General features: G+C 39.1%; 1 pseudogene; it reads left to right on the plus strand.

Moving 5' to 3' along the window:
- Positions 1–410: 410 nt before the first annotated feature.
- LOC116632581 lies at positions 411–26,629 on the plus strand (annotated as a pseudogene).

Genomic DNA, 26,629 nt, shown 5'->3' on the forward strand with positions numbered 1-26,629 from the left:
TGGCCTGTGCCCTGCTGGGGTACTATGTGGTAGTACACCTGCTTAGAGTGTAAGGGGCAAGAAATAGCATACTGAAATGGGAAAGGGGGTTGGAGCAATGGATGGAGGCTGGGGCAGAGCACTTGACTGCCAATTTTTGGAGACTGAACTTCATTCAGTTGCTAGCAAAGATGCTGGGGGAAGAGAGTGACATAATCCGGACCCAGCTCTAGGAACATGGGCTGCTACAGACCCAAGAAGGTGGTTTGGAGGGGAAGAATGGGAGAAATGGGGGTACCTAGGGCACCTTCACCGTTGCGGTCTTATGAAAATCAGACGCATTTCCCTAACAAAGTCACATGTACTCTGCTTGTAATTGGAGAGGCGTGTGGTGGGGCTTTCTGAGTGCCTACAGGTGGGACTCCCAGGTCCTGGTCTAAACCTAGGTTTCCATGGGCAAGAGGCTCCACCTCGAAGCTGCCTTTTCCTCATGTATGAAATTGTCCGACGATTCTCATAGCGGTTTTGTGAGGATTCAGACAAATAAGGTCTGCCTAAGGGCTTTGAAAACTGAGAGTTTAAGCAAATACAAAGCATTATTCTTACCTACATATCTATATGAAATAGAATGTAAACAAAGAAGTTCTACGGCTTTACAAAAGTTGTCTTAAGCAGGAAGCTTCTTTGATTTAACAAGCCCTTTTACTGTGTGCGGGATTCTATCGACAAATCTTTGGAATCAGCTTTTGGGTAATTGGATAATTTTGTGAATTAAGATATCTCTGTACTTGTTCCTACTGCCAGTCACTCAAAATGACTCCCAGCCTCTGTACAGCTCCCTCTGTCTCACCTGCAGGTCATCAGTCCAGTCTTTGCCTCAGTGAGACACCTGGGACTTACCCCGTGCCCTGGATCACTGTCACAGCAGGTGAGTTCCTTGGTTGCTACATTCATGGAGAACAAACCACCACTTGTCTATGGGAAGCATTTTATGCATGCAGAACTCTCAAAGAAAAAAAAATGCTTGGGTGTTTACACAAGAAGCCTTCCAGAAGTTATGGAAAGGAGGAAGTACCTAGCCCTGGACCTATCACATAACAGGTAGTTACAAATATTTGCAGATTATATAGCAATTTATATCATCCAAATCTTCTGTTTACCTCCCACAGACCCTAAGAATTCTTTCTTTTTTTTTTAAAGATTTTATTTATTTGAGAGAGAGAGAGAGAAGGAGAGACAGAGAGTACAAGCAGAGAGGAGAGGGAGAAGTAGGCTTCCCGCTGAGCAGGGAGCCCGATTCGGGGCTCAATCCCAGGGTCCTGGGATCATGACCTGAGCCAAAGGCAGACGCTTAACTGACTGAGCCACCCAGGCACCCCTCTAAGAATTTTTTCTAAAAAATCACAATAATGATAAAATTGTAAAGAAGAATAAGAACAGGATATAAACGTTTCTAAAGGATATAAACAGGATATAAACATGTTCTTTTCCAAGTAAAATGCTTTGTCTACTTAAATTTTATTGTGTTTGTTTTTTAAATAATTTTTATTATTGGTAGTAAATAATACATATTAAAAAAAGCTCAGTCCAAAAGTCTCAGTAAAGAGAAAGTTTCCCTTTCCAAGAAGCATTGTTACCAGTTTTTTGCATCTGGTTACAGAAATATCCCACACACGAGAGCAAGAATAGTTAGGGTTTTTTTTTCTCTTGATGTCTAATTGTGAAACCGTAAAACTGAAAAATGCCTTATAGGTCATCTAGATGCCAAATTACAGACTTTTAAATTACAATTATAGTCTGGAATAGAAAAGAGAATCATGAAAGCAGTTTTCTCTTGTGGCACAAGTATACTCATGGTCATAAGGACACCAGATCACATGGCAAAACCTTGCTTCAAGAGAAAAAACTGTGTTCCCCTAGAGTTCTCCTGAAACCTATAATGCCTAGTGCCAACCTCAACCTAAAACACCCACAGATTTAGATGCCCTAGGTTGCCCGGGGCTGTAGAAGGAAGGGCTGTCTACATAACAAATGGAATGAACTGATATGGACAAAGACAGCTTGATCTAGGAAATTGTGCATTGTAACTATTTTTAACAGCCCATCACTTTTAGCATCATCAATCAATGTCTTCAAGACTAGTAAAGTCTGTATTTTTTTTTTTTTTAATTCTACACAATGTAGCTAAGAGCTTTTCAGATTCTTTGTTCTGATGATGTGTTTTCAGGTAAGAAATTCAAGAAGTCTCAACTTTTAGGTTGATCCATGTGACACTGCCATTTTTCTTGGCCATAGTCCCTGGAATATTGGCAATATTATTTTGCTATTCCTAATGGTTACCCTGGCAATAACAGAATCACCCCCAGGCTAGGGCTATGTCTGTGGCTGTTGCATGTAGTATCAGTTGGGAGTGAAACCTGTCACTTCTAGTGACATGATATGGTGGGATCTGGGAGACCCACAGCATTGAAATGGGCTTTGGGTGCTTATGCTAGGGACCCTATTCTGTTATGCACACAATTAGTATTGGTGTATGGTTTTACTCGTTCAGGATTCTAGCTGGTTTATAATTGAAGTCCTCCTTTTTTGACTGAGTTGCCATGGTACATATTCTGTCCCTAATTTACTAATCAATATATATTAGCCATGTGTTTCCAATCAGATTGTTAGTTCCTTGAGTGCAGGGAATGAGTCTTAAAAATCTTCAATTTCCCTCATCCAATGCCTAGCTCAGAAGCCCATCAACAAACAGTTACCAGCTGTCTCCATTCAGGTGCATCATCAGGGACAGGAGACAAATAGCTGACCTCCAGAAAGAAGGAATCTGCTATTCTGAACACCTGCATAAGGATAAAATTGCATCTGTGATAATTTTCACAATCAAAGGTATGGGCTATTAAAAGTATATAATGGAAATAGTGAGGAAGGAACAGGAACCAGAGCCGGGGTTGAGTCTGAAAAAAGCTGGATCCAGACCATGGCTCCAGAACAGATGGAATTGGAAAACGGAGGACCCAGTGGACAGCGGGCAGTCGCTGCCCCGTTGACATCTACAGTCCCAAGTATGCCAGCATGTCCCTGGCCCGAGGGTACATTCTTTGATTGATGCATATGCACTGCATAAGCAAATGAGACTACATAAGCCCAAAGTAGCCTCCGTGGAGGAGATGACCACCTTCCACGCTGATGCCTATCTGCAGCATCTCCAGAAGCTCAGCCAGGAAGGAGATGACGATCATCCAGACTCTGTAGAATATGGGCTATGACTGCCCAGCCACGGAAGGGATATTTGACTGCGCAGCAGCTGTAGGAGGGGCTACAATGACAGCTGCCCAATGCCTGATTGATGAAATGTGCAAAGTAGCAATTAATTGATCCAGAGGGTGGCATCATGCAAGGAACATCTTCACCAGGAGTAGATTCCAGCTCAAGAAACCACTTTCTTTGCTCATCCAGAGGAAGCAACTCCTCGTCCATTAAAGTTTGATCATGAGATTGTAGCAATTCAGTCACATCTTCAGGCTCCACTTCTAATTCTAGTTCTCTTGCTATTTCCCCAAACCTTCAGTTTGTAAGAAAACACATTACTTGTGCAGCACAGTAAAGTAAAGCACAATAAAAAAGAAAAAGAAATAGTGGACAAAGGAAAGGAAGACTTTCTTGAAGAAATAATGCGCAAACTGAGGTCTGCAGGAGAAATATGAAGTAATTAGTAAGGAAAAAAAAAGCAAAGAGAATTTCAAGCAGAATTTAAAAACAGCATGTGCAAAGGCATGGCAGTGGGAGGGAATGTGAACGTTTGGGAGGGATCTTAGAGGTCTTTAAGTTTAACCAGTCACTAACCCCATGGACTTTAGATGTAACTTAACATCTAATAAGAATATCTGCCATGAGGAAGCAAACTGTCCTCAGCGAGAAACATAAAACAATCTGATGTTCAGCAGCACGCCATGGTAGAAAGGGCAAGGGATTGGTTTTAGACAGATTTGGGTTTGAACCTCTGTTTCATTTCCTTCTTGCTATATAACCTTGGGCAAAGTCTACAACTTCTCTAGATACCAGATTTCTTGTCTCATATTACCATCTACGTATGGTATTCATTGGAGGATTAAAAGGGCACACATGTGTAATGTACATAGCACAGTACCTGACCCACAGCAAGTGCTGAATAAATACTGCTTTCATCTCCTGACCACGCATCTTGGTAACTGCAAGAAAAATGGGTGGGGGAAACCCAGAATGTGTTTTGAGTTTCCAGTCTGAGCTGTTTCTTAGAAGCATGGCCTCTGCTACAAGCAATCATATTTTATCTCCCCAGATGCAGTATAACATTCCTGTTTTCACAAAAAACAATTTAACATACATAGAAAATGCTTTAAAATTGGTTTACCTTCTCCTGTCCAGATATCCTAGTGTGTTTTCACCTATTACTATATTTCCAAAGAAAAGGCAGGGGGGAGGGGATAGATTAACACTTTAAAGATTTCAGCATTTGTATTTATGAACTTAGGGCTCGATTTAGTAAGACATTATACAGATAAATCTAAACAGTGACTAGTTCTGAATTTCTATCACAAATAGCCAAGTATGACTCTTCTTCTCTTTTCTCTTGACTTGCACGAATTAAAAGTCTTGAAGAGTAGTCTTCAGCAGAAAAAAATATATATATACACTAAGATTGTTTTGATCACACTCCGCTGCAGCAGGAACTCCCCCTTAACTCAAACTTGGGTTTGTTGTATTAAGTTCGGAGTCTGTTAGACTGAACCATCCTAATGACTCCTTCCTTTATTTCAGCAATGTTTTCGAAAGACCTGTTTTTGGTTTAAAGTGACTGTCTCCACCAAGATCCAGCAAAGCGGCTAGGCTTTGAGCTAACAGAGAGTCCTTTATTCTGCCAGAACACAAGCAAGTCAGTGACCACATGGAGCTGCTCTCTCTCCCCCAGCTTCTGTGCTGCTAGTTTAGAGGAGAGAATGATGCAATCCATTCATATCTGAGATGGAGGGGGCTCCTCTGTGACACACAGCAGCTCCTTCTCTTCTGTATGTTCTGGTCCCATCGCCCTCCCAAGACAGCCACAGGGAAAGAAGCTCCTGCTACTCTGTCCCCAGAAGCTCTTTAGGCCCAAAGGACCTGCTCAGCCCCAGGCGGCCCTATGACGTCTGTTGCTGCTGCCTCATTGTAGGAACGTGGGCCCAGAACTTTAGCTGCATTTCCCAGGGCGCTTGCGTGGCGCGGTCCGTTGGGCGTCAGACTCTTGGTTTCTGCGCAGGCCCTGATCTCAGGGTCATGAGATTGAGCCCCACGTGGGCTCTGCACTCAGTGGGGGGTCTGCTTGAGATTCTCTCTCCCTCTCCCTCTGCCCCTCCTGCTCTCGCTCGCTCTCTATCTAAAATAAATAAATAAATCTTAAACAAACAAACAAGCATGACTGCCCTTCTCAGACCAGCAGCTTCAGCATTACTTGGGAGCTTACAAGAAATGCAGATTCCTGCTCACCCCAGACCTGGCGAATCAGAATCTGCCTTTTAACAAGACTGCCAGGTAATTCGTTTGTACATTAAAGTTTCAGAAGCACCGTCCGGGGCCACCCAGCCAAGAAAGACGGGGAAAAAACAAAAAGCACTTTAAATAAAGGTGAAATTTCCTTTGGCTCAGATGCCCTTTCTTCCTCCAATCGCCAGGCCTCATCTCTGTGTACCTAAATCCTACCCGTCTTTCTTTGTTGAGCTGTCTGCAATGCCTCCTCTGGAAATCTTCATCAACTGCCAGAGGCGTCTTTGAACTCGCTAACCTGTGTCTTACTGCAGTCTGTTTACACCATGCAAGTATCTTTGCACAGGTCTAATCCATCCTGTTCGAGGCTTGAGACTTGCCCGAATCTTCTTTCTATCCTCTAGAGTGTCTAGCATGGTGGGCCCTGGGGGGAAATGCCTATTTATTTATTGAAACAAGGGAAGGGAGAGAAGAAAGAAACAGCTACATTCATGAAGTAATTGTCTCTGAAAAATTGAGTGCAGCCCCAGGGATGGGCTTGAGCCTGTTTGAAACAGGAACCCGGGAACCATGTTATGTGCATCTTTAAAGAGCCCCAATACACCGGACACGGAAATGTCCCAGTTGTCCAGAAGCTAACTGGACCAGATCAGATTCAGACCCACCCTATCACAGCACTCCTCATTTAGACCTGGTCCAAAACAGACCTCTTTCTAGAATAAAATCACAATTCTGTTTGCTAGAGCCTTGATCCCTGGCTTTAAGGATGCTGTGGGCTCTGAACGGACTACCTCTTTGCCCACTTTCTGTCCTATGTCTATTCCCACTCGATAATATATTCATTTTTTTCTAAAGAAAAAAGGTATTTTTGAAAATCCTTTTTCAGATTCATTTTTTTTTTAGAAATCTTACTGAAAAATATTTCATGTTTCTAATTCAAGTTTTCATAATTTATCCTTGAATAAAGGCAATGAGTTTCTAGTTGCAAGTTACAAGTTCAAAGAACAAATCATTTTATTACTTAATTGATAGCTGAGTCAATTAAAAGCCTTGACTCTAGATGAGATTTATGATGTCATATTCAGAATAAATATGTCTTCCTAAGAGACATCCTGGTGTCATTATAATTTTACCACACATAAAATATAATGGGAAATGTTCCTAGGACTTATAAGAAATTAGACTTTACTAGTGTCAATACTGTTGTGACTCATAAAATGAGTATATGATCCGCAAGGGGAGACTTTGTTGTAGGACTGGAGTTCACATAGAGTAGGTATGTTTTCTTTGATAAGCATTAAAAAGTATGACTGCATTATTCAAGATCAGTCATTTTGGGGGTACTGTCATGTGTTATAATGTTTTCCAAGAAAAATTGATGATCCTGTGGGGGGGAATATTCAGAAACTATAGCCCTATGGTTTCCACCTCTGTGAATTTCTTTTAAGGAAACAGCTCTATCATAGCAGCATTAATTGTAATAGCAAAAATGGGTAATATTTCTCAGGAAACAGGAAATGGTTTGGTCATATTTATTAATATGGTCATATTTAATAATTGGTCATAATTTAATAATTTATTTGGCCCTATTTAATTAATTAATCACATTAATCTGGTCATGCTTAATAATAATTTAGTCATATTTGATGAAATATTGTGTACCTTTTATAAACAATAAATGGGATAACTACCTGGAGACTGTTTATGAAACCAGCTTAATTTTTAAAAAATTTAATCCATGAAATTGTATAAATTTTATTGAAACTAATCATATGCCCAGCACTATTCTAGACACTGGGGATGCAGAAGTTTGAAAATGACAAATATGATTCCTGACCTAGTGACCTCAGAGTCTGATGCAGGAAAAAGATATTAAACAAATTTATATATAGTTAGAAACTGTGATTCATACCATGAAGTAAGAGGTTAGTATATAATAAGGGAACCTAAGCTGGTTTGGGGAAAAGGATATTTGTCAAGGAAACTCTGGGGAAGTAAAGGACGAACCAGAGTTAGTGAGGGAAGACTGGGGGAGAGTGTTCTAGGTGGAAACAGCAGGAACAGAGGAGCAGAAACCCAGATGTGGGGAGAGGGTTTGATGCCATCACCGAAGTGGATGAAGGACCAGAGTGATTGGAGCATAATTCGTGAGAGGCGAATGGTGTGCCCTGAGGAATAGGTTCATGCGATGCCTTCAGGATTTATTTTATTAATCCCATTGTAGTTCCTCAAGTGGAGGGGTGTCAGGGACGTGCTTATATTTTAAGATCACTTTGCACTATGTGGGGAATGGGTGGAAATAAATCAAGAGTAGAGGAAAGGAAAACACTTTGGAGACTATTGTAGCAGTCTGGGTGAGAGAGATGAAAGTGGCTTAGATAAGATTTACAACTGGGAAGATGAGGAAAAGGTGACAGATTAAACTATGTGCTGGAGGTGAGAAAAATGAAGTTTACTAACAGATTGGGAGTAAGGATGGAAACTAACTACAGTCCTTATTTGCTTCCTTAAACCGCTGGGTAAATGGCGATGTCACTCGCATATTTCATATAGTTGAAAATTTAGGAAAGAAAACTAACAAATCCATTTTGGACATGAGATTGAGATCTTGTCAGAGAACCAAGTGGAATAGTCAAATAGATAGTGTACAGGTTTGGAAAAATAGATCAGAAAATAGATCTGGTTGGAAATTAGATATTTGGGAGCCCTTGGTGTTCAGATGATATTTGATGCTGGTGTATAGAAGGAGCGTAGAATGTCAAGGGGGGAAAAGCCCACTTTCACTCCCAAGGAGCTACAGCATTAAGAGATCTTGAGGAGGAAGAGCTATCACAGGTGACTTCCAGGCTGGAGATTTGTTGGGTAATTCTGGAACAAAGAAAATAGTATTTTAAGAAGGAAGGTGTGATCAACTGTGTTGAATACTGCTGAGAGGTCAGGCAAGATGGTGTGCTCCAATGGATAAGAAATAGTTGTCTTATTCAGGTGGCAGTTTTAGAAGTATATCACTTTTGATGGACTCTGAAAAACAAACTGAGGGTTCTAGAGGGGAGGGGAGTGGGAGGATGGGTTAGCCTGGTGATGGGTATTGAAGAGGACACATTCTGCATGGAGCACTGGGTGTTGTGCACAAACAATGAATCATGGAACACTATATCTAAAACTAATGATGTAATGTATGGTGATTAACATAACAATAAAAAATTAAAAAAAAGAAGTATATCACTTTTTATAATGGTTAAGCTTTATTTAATAATGAAAACCTAGTTAACATCGGATTATTTTTGTTGGCTTAATTACAGCGGGATAGTACATATGATGTATTTACCCCATTTTGATCCCCAAACTCTTTGTTAATCATTTTTTTTTTTTTTTGCATCTCTCTATTTATTGTCAACTTAAATATTAACCAGATAACTCTCTTATCTCCAGGCTAGGATTAAACCTTCAAGAGTTTTAAAACCTGGCTAGCCCTCCCCACTAACAGCACAGCTGCTAAATGCACAAAGTCCCTGCCTTATAAACACCACATTGAATGTATGGTTTGCTTCATATGAGTTTTTGCATGACCTATATAACAAATTATCTATTTCTTCCCTTAAGTTTATTTATAGAATTTTGCCCACAGTGTCCCTTTCCTAAAAACTTAAACAAAAAAAAACCCAAACTACCTTACTCAGGTAAATGCTGGTCTTAATTTGGCAGATATACACTGAGGCAAAGATGACAGGAAGTATCTGAACAAGATAGTCCTTTTTTTTTTTTTTTTTTGCTTTTTTTTCTTTTATATTCTGATATTATATTCAGGAACTAAAGAAAGGAAGTGAGATGGTTTGGACAGGAACTAATATCTTTCCAGTTTGGGGCCCAGAGGGGTAGGATGGGGACAAACCGCCACCCTCCACTTAAATACCTTGACAATTCATTTTCTTCACAGTGACTCAGAGCGTCATCACCCTGTGGTGCTCTTGCATAGGAAAAGAGAAAGAGGAAGGAGCCTCCAAAAGGACTGGTCTCAGCAAAATTGGCAGGACTCTATTCACTTCCCCCAGCTTTCCACTTCAAGGCTTTAATTACACTGTTAGATAGTAGTCTCACCTCAAGCACAAATTCTCCTTGGCAAGAATTCAAATTCATGCAGATTACTTTCCATAATCCTCTACAACTCTGTTATGCTTACCAGAACTAATCCAAGGTCCCTTCCATGCTGCATGTCTCATGAGACAGGATAGGTCTCTATGTTACTCACTTGTATTCTGACTTTTCTGCCTCCTCTTATCTGTATCATCGGGCATATTCAGATAGGTCTCAAGAAAATATGTCATCCTTTCTATTTGTGTTATGGATGACACAACATAACCTACGCAGCACTGGGGATTAAAGGGGCATATGGGACTGTTGGAGAACTCTGGTGGCTAGATGGGAGAGAGTAAGTGAGGGTGTGTTTAAGGGTTTTATAATGGCAGGCGCCATGGTGCCCGAGATGAGAGCTCTTAGGGAAGGATGATTGCATTTTTCTAGTGATGTCCTTGACTCTTAATTTTTGCCCAAAGAGACTTAAATACAGCATGTGTAACTTGCATTTCTCCTTTTATCTACTAGAGGAACCCTCCCAGATCAAAGAGGGAAAGCACACCTTTCTATGACTTGCTTCTCTTTTGTTGTAAACCAGCTTCTGTTTTTGGAGAATGTTCCAACTGATTTTGGTTGTTTTGGAGATAGACTTGCTCTAAAGTTGTCCAATAAAGTGGACAGATATTTTTCATCCTGTAGAATACTATACTATAATTTTGCTTGATTTTCATGCTCCAGTGATCTGCCGTGAGAAGAGCATGCCCCAGGTAGCTGCTGCTACTTTATCCCGAATCCCAAAACAAGCACCAATGGATGAGACCCGAACCCAATCCAAAGCCTAGAGCCAAGTCCAGCCATCTTGCTTTCTGAGGCATAACCTCCCAGCCAAACTAGCCTTGATCTGTTGAGCCATAGTCACTTGCAGATCCATGAGCATTTAATGTGTGTTCTTGTAGCAATCAACTTTTAGGCTAGTTTGTTATGCAGCAATATTGTGGCAATAGCTGACTAATACATATACTTAGAGGAATTATGGCATAAACATAAGCACAGAAAAGCTATTTATCTAGCTTAATCATCTTCCAGTCTAAGCCTTGAAAGGGACAGCATCAAAATCACTTAGCCATGTCATTTAGTTTGAAATAAATTGGGCTCACTGTACGTATCTTTATAAAATAGAACTTATATAAAAATACATTGAATTTGAAAATAAAATAAAGGTCATTCAAAATTAAAAAGCCATTTTATTTTAAAATATTTTTAGCAGGAGAACTTTCCAGTACAAACATTCTTAAATAAGGTGGTTTTGTGTGAGTAATAGCAGAGCTGCAATAATGCTATTATTTGCAATCAATTCTCCATCCATCCATCCATCCACCTATCCACCTATCCACCTTCATTATTTTTGCAGTTTATATAGTCTTTTAGAACACTGCAGTGGTTTTAGGTAATTCATATTAGAATTTAGAATCAGAAAAATTGCTTGTATTTTCTGCATTCAAATTATGTAAGAAATCCATGATCATTGTAGCAAAATTCAAAAGTTCATATAAACAAACAAGATAAAAAAAAAAACCCTACATAAATGCACCACCTAGAGATAACATTTGTTAAAATTGCATTGTTTATTTTTACAAAACTTCTTTCTTATGTGTGCCTGTGTGTATTTTTATATATATTTAATTACAATGGATTCATACTGTGCATATTGTTCTGTAAACTGCTTTTATCACTATTATGTTGTAACTTCTCTCCATGAAGATAATATAGAGCTACATAATCATTTGTAATGACTGGCTAGTATTTAATAAAATACACGCTCTATAACTTGTTAACTAGTCCCCTATCTTTGGATGTTTATTTTGTTTGCAGGTTAGTTTTCTTTTAAAATATCCATTATAAATAACACTTGCATGAACATTCTTGTTCATATATTTTTCCCACTTTTCAAATTATTTCCCTAGGATCAATTCCAAGAAGGGATATTGCTAACACAAAGGACATGTACATGTTTAAGACCCTTGTCAAGGTAAGTCCCAGAAAGGCAGTACCCATTTACATTGCCTCTAGCTAAAAGACTTTTGCTATATCTTCCAGTCAACACTCAGTGCTGCTTTTTGAAAGATGTTTCTCCCTCATCTGTTTTCTTTTATGTATCTACTATTTACTCTATTTCTACTTCGGGTAATTTGAGAAATTCCTTCTTTCCATTTTTTCCCTGTGACACGTAAAGAAATAAAACATGACTTAAGAAATGTCCTGAATGCATAAGTAAAAATAATCATGACAGCAAAGTAGTCTTCTTTTACAGAAAAAAAAATACTCTAATTATGGCCTCAAGATTCTTTGGAATAATAGCTAACTAAATCATAACCTTTACAATTTCATGATATTAAATAGGGCTTGTTGGAAATGAGTCATTTTGTACACATTGGGAGTTTTATGGTGAGTTTAATGTCACTGAATTTAATTAACTTAAATTGTCATTTGTACATCATTATGCTGTGGAAAACCCTCCTCAGTCAGTGAGCTCTTAGCACTGAACAAAAAAAAATGCACAGTTCCTCTCAGAAGTTATAAGATCTATGTGACTAATTTATTAGGTGAAGAAACTAAGGCATATAGCAGTGGATTCTCCAGCAGCAGGAGTACAAAAATATCATAAAATTATAAAGGTAAGCCTGCTACCACGGAAGAAGAGAAAAATTGAGATAAAGGAACATTTTCATGGGCCAAACTCAGTCTATTGTAACCACTAATAGATGAGATTACAAACTAATGCCAGAATTTTCAGTGGGATTGTTGCTTGGAAGTGACAACTGGCATGGACCTCACCTGTGCATCCTCCAACTCCCAGAAATCACACAAACACATCAAAAAGAAATCCTTTAAAATGGTTTAAGAAGGCAAAATAAAAACATGATAGTATTTTGAATATTATAAAAAAAGCTATTGCAGTGAAGAATATATGGAAAACCTAATATCTCTTAAAGACCAACTCCTAAGGGCACCTGGGTGGCTCAGTTGGTTAAGCGTCTGCCTTCAGCTCAGGTCATGATCTCAGGGGCCTGAAATTAAGCCCCATGTCCAGTTCCCTGCTCAGTGGGGAGTCTGCTTCTCCCTCTCCCTCTGCCCCCCTCCCCACTCCTGCTCTCTCTCCCTCTCAAATAAATAAATAAAAATCTTAAAAATGAAGAAAGACCAACTCCAAAGATGTCTTTTTGTCATCTTAAACATTCCTATGTATTTTGGAGGGAGTTAGGAAGTTCTCATCGCAAAATCAGACTTTGAAAGACCTTCTTCCAAAATACTTTCATACAACTAATTTCTGGTATGTTTTTCTAGCACATTAATTGTTTTGTTTTGTTTTGTTTTAACATTAACATAGAACATTATATTTCAAATTGCTTGTTTGACAAAATCATTAACATTATTCTATAGCATGTTATATTCAGAGACAGCATCCTATAAAAATAATTTATACTTTCAAAAATAGATCTCTCCTGCTGTTTATTTCTCTGGTAGCGTGTATATTTTCTGGGTGTGCCTTTTTATTCAAATTAAGTTCAACAAATATTTACTGAATAACCACTTAGTTCAAGACTTTGTGTCAGAGCTTCGAAGAGCTAAGGGTAGAGACAGCAGATTAGTGGATGCCAGGGGCTGGGGGGAGGGGAGGAGGGGAAGTGACTGTTAAATGGGTATGGGGTTTCCTTTTTGGATGATGAAAAAGTTCTGGAACTACCTAGAGGTGATGGTTGTATAATACCGTGAATGTACTAAATGCTACTGTACACTACACTTTTAAATGCTTACAGTGGTAAATGCCATGTATTTTACCACAATTTAAAAAAATCAGGCAGGAAAAAAAAAAGAATTAGTGGGGTCTATGAAGGAGAGGCACAAACACTCCACTATAGAAGTAACATTTAATCAGAAAATGTGTTTAAATTATCCTCCCAATATCACTATTGATTTCATGCAGTAACTGTGTCAATCCAATTTAATAAGCATTCATTACCAGGGCAGTGATAGGCAGCCATACTTAAAACTGAATAGGAGTGGAGAATGAGTAGTAGATGGTCCTTGCCTCCAAGTAGCTCTCGATTTTATAGGGAATTAAGATAGCTATAAAAAATGTCTCATGCAAGACAGAATGTCAAGCCATACAAGAGAGCTGAACATAATGCTAAGGAGAGCTGAACATAATGCTAAGGAAGTGAAGAGGATAATTAGATTAATTCCTGGGGTCAGCATCAGGGATGTGATAGCTTTTTACTTGGTCTTCAAGGATGGGTCTGATTTTGCCAATCACAGAAGATGCTAACAGTTGGCCTAGGTGAAGGGAAGAAGATGGGGAAAAGTACGGAGCCAAGAAATGCAAGGTAGTTCTGGGGAATGCCAGTAGCTGGCTTGGCTGGAGGGCATAGTTTAATAGGCCAAACAAGGGTAGTGAAGTTTAGGGAAGAGTCAAGGATGCATAGGAGACTGAGTTTGGAGATGATTTAGAAATATTTTTTTTTTCCAACTTCTCACCTGCTAAATGGATCTTTTTTTTGTTTGTTTGAAGATTTCATTTATTTATTTGAGAGAGAGAGTGAGAGAGAGAGTGATAGAGAGAGTACGAGGAGGGTGAGGGGCAGAGGGAGAAGCAGACTCCCCACCAAGAAAGGAGTCCTACAGGGGCTTCAATCCCAGGACACCGGGATCACGACCTGAGCCGAAAGCAGACGCTTAACCGGTCTGCCATCCAGGTGCCCCTACTAAATGGATCTTAACTATGGCATCTGACGAGTGGCCATTCAGCTGCTTTTGGAATTCCTCTGGTGACTCAGAAGTTACCACCTCCTACAACAGCTCTGGACTGCTGTGAGGTGACTAAAATGGTCAGAGTTCTTGTATTGATTGGAAGTCAGCCGACACCTTTTTTTTTTTTTAAGTAGGCTCCACGCCCAGCCTTGAACTCACGACCCTAGATCAAGACCTGAGCTGAGATCAAGAGTCAGAGGCTTAATTGACTGAACCACCCAGGTACCCCTGCCCACAATTTCTATCTATTTATTTTAGTTCTGCCTTTGAAACAACACTAAATAAAAAAAAAATTTTTCATATCAGCTCTTCAGTATTCAAGTCAGGATATATGTTCTCCTTTTATCTTCTTTCTAAATTAGATATTCCTGGGCCCTTTAATTGTTCAATTGTTTCTCTTATGACATACTTTTTAAGACTCCACAATTCTTGCCATTCATTAATTTGGTAAGCATGCCTTTGATGTTGATATTCAAGGCTAAATATTTTAGAGGAAATTGTAGATGATATAATTTTAAACAAACTGCTATAATTTCCCTTTCAGGTAGACTTTGAATTAGTCATTAATTGGTTATCTCTAGAAATGGTCATTGAACTAATTATGAATTCAGTAAATTTTATTTTTATTTTCATTGACCAGTATTTTATTATTTTGTTCATGGATTTCATTATGAGGCATATTTTTAACTGCATTGCTAAAATTAACATAGTGACTAGGAACTCAGGCCCTGGAGTTAAGATTTTGCAACTGGTCTCCAGCACAACCAACTACTAGCTGTGACCTTGGCAAATTACTTAATTTCTCTGTGCTTCAGTTTCCTCATCTATAAAATGTGTGTAAAAATACTGCCTGCTTTTTTTTTATTAAACAAGTTATTATCTAGCAATAGTAAAAATAAGAAAAAATTATTACAGTCATTATGGTGTTTTTAAAATATATCCACAAATTCTTTGATATTCCTCCCTTCAAGGGGTGGAGCCTAATTTCTTTTTTCTTGTGTGGGTGGGATTTAGTGACTTCTCACAAATAGACTGCATAATTTTTCAACAAAAAAGCATCATGGCTACCTCATTTCTTGGTTTGCTCACTCTGGGGTAGATAAGCTACCATGTTGGTTTTCTACTTCTGTGTAACAAGCCACCTCATATATAGCAACTTAAAACAGCACACATTTATTAGCTCAGGTTTTCAACACATCATGGCTAGGTCCTTCTCAGGGCTATGAAGTGTATTTGAACAAGGACATTATATATCAGAATATGCTTGCAGAAGGCAAAAAAACACAAACAAAAGGAATTCATAGAGGAAAACTGGAAGTAGGGAGAGTATTTGGGTTGCTATCCAACAGCTCAGGATAGAAATAATGTTTGCTTCCAAATTGCTGAGGTGACAATGGGACTGGACAGAGAGATTGGAAGGGAAAATCATTGAGGAACTAGAATCTACTGGATTTGCAAGTTGAATTACTATCAGGCTTTGATGGAGTCCTGGGACTTCAGTGGTCAAGACGTATAAATGTGGGAATGAAGAAATATGCATTGGGGAGTTATTCAATGGTGGTAATTGTTCAAGTTGTGTTTGGGTGACATGCTGTGGGAGGGTGTAAAAAAAATAGAGCTGAAAGAAGAATGTTAAGGGATACTTAAATTTAGAAGTGTGGCAAGTAGAGAAAGACAGAAATGGAGCATTTTAAAAGGTAGGAGGAGAGTGAGAAGCGTTAAGTGGGAGATGAGAATTTCAAGAACAAGGAGGTAAGTAATATCAATGAATGCCCTTTCTTAAGGTTGGAGAAGATGAAGACCAAGAAGTTAAATGACAATGAATTTAAAAGTGTAAGAAAGAAGAGGGCATTGCCGGTGCCTTTCTAAGTGTAGCAATCTAGGGAAGCTGACAGAAAATAAATATGTTTCTGTTAAAGATGAGGAGAGTGACCTGGTCTCTGAAAAACTATCCCAATTCTAATGTTCTTCCTCTTGGAGCTAGAGAATCCTGGAAGATTTCAAGGAATGATTAAATACTTCTCTCAGTGGAGGTTACTCATTTAACTCATTGCCAAAAAGAATAAAGCTGCATCTTAAGTGCTTCCTGAATTAAAAACTCTGGACTCATAATTTGGGCATTGGTCAGTCACTGCTCTCAAAGCCACCTTGAGGCTGTTCTTGCAGTAGACACCTGACATCCATCCATCATGACACATGACATCCCTCCATCATGACACCTGATGTCCATCCATCCCACTCACTACCACCCATTAACCAAACTGTCCTGGGCCAAATTGAGCTTCTGGCAACTTTGGGGGAAGGAGGGCCTATGTCATCAAAAACATTAAACAACGTTATAGAGACACAATGTGCATCTAGCAGAACCACAGGGACTAGGTTTGAATAAGTACTTGCCACGCTCCTATCTTTTCTCCATTGCATGCCCCAGCTAATTTTACTGAAGACAATGCTTTTTCATGGGTATACAGATGTCATTGCGAAGCTCATAATCAATTCTGATAAAAATAAGAGAACACAATGGGGCACCTGGGTGGCTCAGTCAGTTAAGCGTCTGCCTTGGGTTCCAGTCATGATCCTGGGGTCCTGGGATCGAGCCCCACCTCAGGCTCCCTGCTCAGCAGGAAGTCTGCTTGTCTTTCCTTCTGCCCCTCTCCCTGCTTGTGCTCTCTCATGCTCTCTCTCAAATAAATAAATAGATTCTTAAAAAAAAAAAATAAGAGAACACTATTCACCTCTATCAAGAAAATTAAATTTATATACTTTGAAGTTAAATTAAGTGATGTGAAGAATTGACATTAATTTCTGAAGTCTATGAAAATGAGGAACTCTTCCTTTGAAAACATGCACAAATTTCCTTATGCATTATCACAGCCCTTTAGAACATATTTTTTTTAAGTGGCAATATTCTGTGTGTGTGTGTATGTGTGTCTAATTGCTGACATTGCAGAAGTTTGGTTTTCTTCTATTTTTCATTGCTAGTGTCTAATAATTCAGACATATTATGAGAAAATGGGATTCTGTATAGTCCCGAAATTCAGCCACTATCTTGAATCCTGTTTCTAGAAGAAAATGCATTCTACATTCCCAGAAAGTCTATATTTCCAACTTTAGAGCAAAAGCCATTTGAAATTTGAAGACTGCTTATACATGTATAACCAAAATATGGTTAAATATCTTTTCTTTAAGTTAACCAATCTCAATTTTCTGCTATTATTCTTTTCAAGTTATTTTGCCATGCAAAATATCACCATAATCCCTCTGCTCTGTATTTAGGAAAGTGACAATGCAGCATGGTCATCATTATGCCCTTGGAGCCAGATCAAAGTGCCTTCCAATCCTGATTTAATCACTTGCATGCTCTATGGCTCTGAGGAAATTATTTAATGTTTAATTTTAGGTTCCTATACTGTAAAATAGGAATAATGTAAGTACCTATCTCTTAGAGCTATTGTGAGGATTAAGATCAATCATATACAAATTTCTGTCGCAATAACCATTTCTAGAGAATGAAATGGTAGTCTTTTTTCTTTATCATGCACCCATATCAGTAGAAATATTTTTATCCTATAGCTTTTATTTATAAATTGTATACATGTTCTTCCTCACTAATATAATGGCATAAAATGAACATAAAAGTAAAATTTGAAAAGAATGTGACAAAGATGAAATAAATACAACTTAAAAATAAATAAAAATATAAAGTACAAATGGGATTTGTTGCATTTATAATTTTTCAAACAATTCCAAACTCCAGTGCAACTCCAGATTTTTAAAAAGGGGTTAGAAAATTTGTTTCTAAGGTTTTTGTGTGTGTGTGAAGAAATAAAAATGTTAATGGATGACATATCATTTTTGCACAGTCACACAATGATACAAACTTTTCTAAACACCTGTTTTCAGAAGCGTTTCCATAGCACTAAAAAAGAAACAGTTGCTTTCTTACTCAATGATAAAATATCACCTTTATCTTGATGGGGCATATCAGTTTTTGGATGGTTTGTTTTCTTTTAATATCTGTGTGAGGTTTACTATTGATGGGCACTTGACATCACAGAACAGAAAATTTGGATCATATATTTTCTGTAAAAGAAAACTATATAATTCATCTTTAAGTTTGACAAGAGCTTGAAATGTTTTGCCATAAGATAACCAGTGAACCTGCAATGAATTCTGCAGTACAGAATATTTTCATGGACACTCCTCATCTCCTGAGTACATATTTATCTACCAAAGATTCATTTGGTGCTTACCATTTACAGGAACTGTTCTAAGCCCTTTGCAAATATTACCTCAGTTCATCTCATAACAACGTTCTGAGTTAGGTTTCATTCCCATTTTACAGATGAGATAACTATGGCAGAGACAAGTTGAAAAAATGTTTAAAGTCAAGCAGGATTTGAAACTAGCCATTTTGGCTTTAGAGGCTGCTTTTAACAAGTAGACTCTGGTGCTTAAGATTCTACTAATGAAGATAAAATAACTTTTAACTCCACTTAACACATGTAAATTACAATTGATTGGAGGATTTTAGAAGCAGAGATTGGGCTAGGTTGCCAATAACCAATTCTTCAGTATCAGGAGCTCCCCACTTCCTTCTAGAGACATCTTGCAATGTGCACCCATGTGACCACCTAACGTGCAGGCCAAGTGAGGGCTCTAGTGTGGACGATATTAGTAACCTTAATCTATTTCTTATTTTTCATATACATATAAGCATGTGTTCTAATATCTTGTTCCCAAATTCCATTGAATTACTGCAGAGTCTCCAGAGGTATGTGCACCTCTTTTTGGAGATTACTGCTGTAGAATCTGAACGTAGATGGAAGAGGAGCAAAAGATTTGCTTGTGTCTACTTCCAAAGCTGGAAGTTATGTTACATGTGAATGTATAAGGAGTGGTCCCTCTAGACATGTGGCTATCCAGATTTTTATATATAGACATCATGTTAGGTTACAATCTATTTGTATAAAGGTATTTGTACTATATGAACAGTTTATCTTGGAATCTATCAGGAATGTGTCACCAAAAATTTTCTGAGGATTTTCACAAAGATGATGTGACACATTAAAATTAATTTATTGGTTTACTCTTCTCTATTTCCAAGCATTGGAAGGACTTGCTGGGTGAATGCCTACAAGTAGTCCATATTGTTGACTAGAAGAAGTTAGATTTCAGAGGGTCAAACAAATCTTTCACTTACATATCTCATCTGCTTGTTTATCCATTTAAATTCTGGAGACCATGACCCAAATGGGGGAACATAGTGTCAGAGAACAAAGACTGTAAATTCAATGGTGTTCCTCTTTAGAGCAGGGATCCTCAAAGTGTGAGAGTGCTTTGTTTGGGCTGTGAACCAATCTAAAGCAAAGCATGCCCTTCCTTCAATTTTTCTAGGTGAATGATGCACAATTTATGCAGATGGTATATTTGTATTCAATTTAACTGTCCTCTCAAATGAGTTCTAACATTTTGTAATTTTATTTTTAAAAATTTTTAAAGATTTATTTGAGTGAGAGAGCACATGCAGGAGTGAGGGGAGGGGCAGAGGGAGAGAATCTTCAAGCAGACTCCCCACTGAGCACAGAGCCTGACACAGGGCTTGATCTGGCGTGATCTCTATGAGGTCATGACCTGAGCCAAAACCAAGAGTTGGATGCTCAACCAACTGAGCTCCCCAGGCACCCCCAAATTTTGTCATTTTAAACGAAATAAAATATCTGTGTTCTGGTAAGAAGTCAGGTTGCTATGCATTGTTTGGCAATGTAGCAGGTTCCTGCTGAGCATGTGTGTGAGTGATGGTTACTTCGTAGGACGGTTGCTTCAATACTGATAAAGTGTTGACTTGCGCTGGTGTGGTTTTCAATCTTTTTTTATTTATTATTATTTTTTATTTATTTATTTATTTTTAAAGATTTTATTTATTTGACAGAGAGAGACAGCGAGAGAGGGAACACAAGCAGGGGGAGTGGGAGAGGGAGAAGCAGGCTTCCCGCGGAGCAGGGAGCCCGATGCGGGGCTCGATCCCAGGACCCTGGGATCATGACCTGAGCCGAAGGCAGACGCTTAACGACTGAGCCACCCAGGCGCCCCCAATCTTTTTTTAAACATAAATTATAATTAGTTTGGTTTCATAATTATCCATTTATTTTCATTAAGATCACTTGGCTAATCCTACAATTGTAGTGACTCATATTTGCAGTAATAGTATTGTGTCCATTTTGCCTGTAACTAGACTTTAAAGACACATGTGTAATTGATATGCATTATCTGCCTTTCTATTGTTAAAACATATATATATATCCTTTCCTAAAATTTGCTTGTTTAATCACATCTCACTGTTAATCACTAAATTCTTATTCTGGTGGAGACTGGGATGGATCAGGGAGGCCTTTACCCAGTTGTCTAGATCATCCTGATTTTATATACTTGGATTGTGTCCAGTTCTGACAGACTCCAATAAAGAAGACAGTTATGTAAGTCTGTGTCAAGACGGTCAATGACATTTTTAAAAAAGGAAAATGACCCAATCCTAGGTAGGAGGGATAGCAGTATTTTGCACAAAGAGAAGTAAAGGAAAGAATGTTGGGGATTGAAGAGCCTAGGATAATTTTTTGAATATTTAAAGTCAGTTTTTGAACCTTTAAGGTTTATACCTATGCTGTCCAATTTGCTAGCTACTAGTCATATGTGGCTATTCAAATTTCAATTTAGAGGAATTAAAATGAAATAAAATGAGAAATCCGGTCCGACTGTGGCACTAGCCCAGTTTTAGGAGTCTCCTGTGGTTAGTGGCCTCTGAGCAGACAACACTGGTATAGACCATTTCGATCATCACAGAGTGCTCTACTGGAAGCACTGGTTTAGAGTATAAAACATCTGAGCAAATCTTATTCCAAAACTAGCAGCGGTAGCTGACAGAATGATACACAGCACTCCCAAATGGTTCAATTTGAAGAAGGCAGAAGAAAACAAACGATTATCCAATCCAAGATAAAAGTGGAACCCACTAAATGGAGGCAATTGTCAGCCAGCTTGGTAAGCCTGGAAAAGGAGAATGTTTTTGCGGAATGGCCTGGCTCGCCATTTATTTAAAGCAATATCACGTAGCAGTTGCAGCCAGCACTTGTGAGACTGCCTTTATTTGCAGCGGAAAAGAGTCCCACCCTCTTTAAGGGGGTCTCAGCTTCTGAAATGTGTGCCTCAAGACAGGGGCTATTGCTTTTTCACTTTGGACAGTCTGCTTGGTGCCTTTCCTTAATAGGGATCTGAATTAATTCTTTTTATTTATTTATTTATGAGAGAGAAAGAGAGCGAGCAGGAGGAGGGGGAGTGGCAGAGGGACAAGCAGACTTCCCACTGAGTGGGGACCCCGACCGACAAAGTGGGGCTCGATCCCCGGACCCTAAAGTCATGACCTGAGCCGAAGGCAGATGCTTAACCAACCAAGCACCCCTAAATTGATTCTTAAGTAAAATCACAAGGTAAGTGAAACTATGCACATCGTGTGTATGGCTGCCCAGTATAGCTTGAATACTTTGTATGTTTGAAGAATTTTCCACATTAAGATCCCCATTTTTCTATCATAGAAATTCTGACTTTGAAGGTAAAACCCACACTCCACAGTCTCTCTTGCAGCAGCAACTCAGGCGAGTGACCCAGGCTCCACCAGTGGGCTCCACCTGCCCGAGACTTCATCAGTGAGCAGCCGAGGGAAACAGTCTCCGCGTGGGTGGTGCCCAGTTTTCCCGGTGGCAACAGCAGCGGTGTTGGCAAGGCCACCCGCCTGACACAGCCCTGGTGCTGGCTGCAAGAGCTGTTCTGGTCGAGATCGGTGACTTAACACTTAGCACTGGAGGTGGCGGCCGCCTTGTGCTCTTCAGACTAGTTCTGTGTCTTGGTCTTGAACATTCTTCCTGGAAATTTGGCCCCCAGTCTTTCTCCAGCTCTCCCATTTTTAATCTGTGAGCTACATGATACTGTTTAATAAATGCCTTTTCTGCTTAAATTAGCCAGAATGGATTTTGTGGTTGTAGCTAAGAATGCTGATAAGACTGGCAATGATGCCAGGTCGTGTTCTGTACTTACAGATATTAATTAGTTTACTCAGTATGCATTTATTGTATGCTTAGCTGGCTCTGCATGAGGATCTGACTGAGCTTTCCAGCTAGAGCACCTTTGTGAACGGTGGTATCAGGGAGAGGTGAAGTACTGGAAGTAAGACAGGTGTTGGACATGTTGAGATTGAGAACACTCCTTTCTTCCCCCAGATATCCAGTCTGTTGCCAAATTCCCCCAACTGTGTCTCTTAAATATCTTCCCCATACCCCCTTTCTTCACTTCATAGCCCTTCATTCATTTGACAAACATTCGGCTCAGGTATTTATTATTTCTCACTTAAATTATTGAAATAGCCAATTACAACAATAAGACCGTGTAGTTCATGTTGTTATTTGTTAATGTGTCTTTGCTTATGCTGTTCTGAGAACCTAGAAAACCCTTACCTTTCCCTTATTCATGTGGATTGGATACCTCCTATTTATACTTCAAGATGTAGATTTTTACCTTTCTCATTTCCTACTACACCGTATGGTAATTATGTGGTTATTTGTTTGACTTATCCAACTGGACTGTGAGCTCCTTAGGGCACATACCATGTTTTATTGACTGTTATGTATCTCCAGCCCTTGTCCCAGTGCCTGGAATACAACAGGCACACAATCAAAGAACAAATGACTTGTAATTATTTATTACATGCTTATCTCCCTGTCTAGTCTACGAGTTTCTTCAGATGAAACAGAGTCTGGTGTATAACAGGAACTCAGTAATGATTTGTGGTACACATAAGTGAGGTTCGTATGGGGGCTTAGCTGAAGGTAATTGGTGGCAATCAAAATTATTATTCTAATGCTTAGAATAGAAGCTAGGGCTGGCTATTAGGGTTTGGGAATTGGGAGGCGGTGGAGGAAAGACATTGTAGGCAAAAAAAAGACATTGTAGGCAGCATAATTGACCGATGGCTCCAGGTGCCACACATGAAATCCTTCCTGTATTCGCAGGAGGCCAGCCTTCCCATGGACCACTCCCAGATCATGCCACTGTGCAGAGGGAGATAGGGTCTCCTCTGATAAGAGATTTTGGTTTGAGGACTCTGGTGACCTCCGCAAATACTCTTCAGAATTACACAGCAGCCTAGGACTTACTCTCCTTTGGTCTCTCAGTTAGGGTCAGAATGGCGTGGTAGTCTTGTGGCTCTCCCAGCCGCTACCAACTCCTTTCTCACTTTGTCTCCAGTCTTGGCTTCTGCTTCTCACACTAACACATGGTTAAAGCCATGGGAGTAGATTAGTTATTTGAGGAGAGCCATAGAATGAGAACAGGTAATGCCAAAGAGAGATGCCTACAGGGCATGAATATTTAGGGAGTGGGAAGGAGGGGGCAGGGAGAAAGCTAAAAAAGAGTGATCAGATAAGCAGCCAGGCAACCAAGGAGAGTGGTGTTCCAGAACGGGCCATCACTGAATGTTTCATTCCAGAACTTTTTCTAGGCACCATAAAAGTTAAAAATTTACCAGGAAGAAATAAGAAGTCTTCTGAAACTACACGAATAAAAAGAGAGCAGCTGAGGTCACATACTGTTTATTTGGCTTAAAAAAATTCAATATTTAATATTTAAAGATAAACAGACAATTAAAATAGAAGTACTATCACATTAGGTACATATATCAAATCATTACATTGTACACCTTAAACTTAGACAATGCTGTGTATCAATTACATTTCAATAAAGCTGGAGGGAAAAATGTTTAGGTAAAAGAGAACTATATGTACAACACAATACATTTGCTCTAAGTGATTAAAAAAAATAGTAAAGTAGAAGCAATAGAATACATCTATTTTTACCTGTTCAGATTCATAGAAAAAAAACGTTAAAAACTGATTTATAGCCAAGGAAAGCCACTTCTGTTTTCATCCTTGTATTACTCCATTTTCTATCTAGCCTGTCCCTTATTATATAATACAAATAAAAGTATTATTATTATACATTTGGCAAATATAGCAGATAGAAGTAGTTTGGGAGTGTGGATGGATAATATGCTTTCTCTAATTATGGGAACTGATGTAGAAATAAGCTAAAAAAAATCTATGCAACATGGACAAGAGAAGAGTTATTGAAAGTTACTTTAAAGAGAGAAAAGGGCTGCTAGACCATCTAAGAAAACAGTATGTCAAACAGAAATGAAGTCAGAACAGAGAGAGTGTAAGAAGAAAGTCACAGAGTCCAATTCTTCTAGTGCTCATTCAAGGAACAACCAGCAGAGAGGGGTTTGGGATGGTGAATTTTATGTGGCCCTTGCAAGGGCCCTGGGGTGTCAGATAGTTGGTCTAACGTTATTCTAGGTGTGTCTGGGAGGGTGTTTTTGGATGAGATTAACATTTAAATTGGGACAGGGTAAAGCAGATTGTCACCTCTAATGTGGGTGGTCCTCATGCCAGTTGAAGGCATGAACAGAATGAAGTCCCTCGAGTAAGAGGCAACTCCTCCTACCTGACTTCTTGAGCTGGGCATCAGTATTTTCCTCCCTTTGGACTCAAACTGGAACATCAGCTCTTCTGGGTCCTCAGGCTGCCTGCCTTGAGACTAGAACTTATGCCATCTGGCTCTCCAATTCTCAGGCCTTTGGACTTGGACTAGAAATTATACCATTGGTTCTCTGGGTCTCCAGCTTGCTGACTACAGATCTTGGGACTTTTCAGACTCTGCAATCACATGACTGTATGAGCCAATTCCCTATAATAAATCTCTCTTTCTCTGTCTCTCTCTATATCTTGTATATGCATATCTTCTACACATACAAGGCACACATCCTATCAGTTCTGTCTCTTTGGATTAAATAAGGTCTTTACCAAAGAACCAGAGATTAAGCACCCTATGGACATAATGGCCTATTAAAAGACTGCCTCTTCTTTTATTTTTTTTAAAACTATTTTATTTTATTTTATTTTTTTAAAGATTTTATTTATTTGACAGAGAGAGCGAGAGAGCACAAGCAGGGGGGACAGCAGAGGGAGAGGGAGAAGCAGGCTCCCCACCAAGCAGGGAGCCCGATGCGGAGCTTGATCCCAGGACCCTGGGATCATGACCTGAGCCGAAGGCAGACGCTTAACCATCTGAGCCACCCAGGCACCCCTAGACCGCCTCTTCTTTTAAAAAAAAAAATAAATAAAAGACTGCCTCTTATCTTACTGATTGTGCCTCTCAAATATCTCTAAGCATGTTCCTTCCTCCCCATTTACAATGTCATTACTTTAAAGCCTATGATTTTTTGCCTTTACCATTTAAATGATCTCTCTGCCAGTTTCTTCCTCCAATGCACCAGAAAGATTTTTCAAAATGCAAGTCTGATAATATATTTCCACTGCTTAAAAACTTTGCATGGGTTCTGGGAGTGTTTTCTTTCTCATTCTAGGTGTTGGCTACACAGGTGTGTTTGCTTTGTGAAAATTCGTTAAACTGTAAACATGAGTTGTGCATCTTTCTGTATGTATGACTTAATTAAAAGGTTATACTTAAAAATCTCCCCATCGCTTCCCATTGTCCCCAGGATTGAGTCAAAATCCTTAGCTTGATATTTGCAACCTTTTGTGATTCCTGTCTTTATAAATTTCTGTCACTACCCCAGTCTACCCATACCTAATTGCTTGTGACCTACAAATAAATTATATTTTTTCTTAACTGTTTACCTTTGCTCTGCCTGGAGTGCCCTTTCATCATTGTCCACCTTCTTAACTATTAGTCTTCCTTTAAGAATAAACCTGGGTGCAACACCAGGTTTGTAGGTCACAAAGTGGAATAGAAATCTAGCTTGTGTTTCAAGAGTGAAGATATACAAGTTTGCTAGCCAGTCCTTGTGAGTCAGTGAAATGACCTGAAAAAGGATAGGGAGAGAGAAGAGAAGGGATTAACAATGGGACCTTGGGGGAAAAGCTATATTTAAGGGACAGAAACAGGAAGACATGCCAAAAAGGGAAACCTGATAGATGTCAAGAAAATAGGAAGAAACTCAGAAGATTGGAGAGTGACAGGGTCAGGAGAAGAGAAAAATTTGAGAATTGAGGTTTTGGGCAATGGCAAATGTATCCAAGAAGCTAAGAAGACTAAGAACCACAATAAGGCTATTGGGTTTTGTTTTTAGGAGTTAAATGATTATCTTCGAGATAGCAACTTCACTGGTATGCTGAAGACTGAAATTAGTAGAGCGGGCTGA

Source organism: Phoca vitulina, unplaced genomic scaffold (genome assembly GCF_004348235.1).
Source record: "Phoca vitulina isolate PV1807 unplaced genomic scaffold, GSC_HSeal_1.0 scaffold7, whole genome shotgun sequence".
NCBI lineage: Eukaryota > Metazoa > Chordata > Mammalia > Carnivora > Phocidae > Phoca > Phoca vitulina.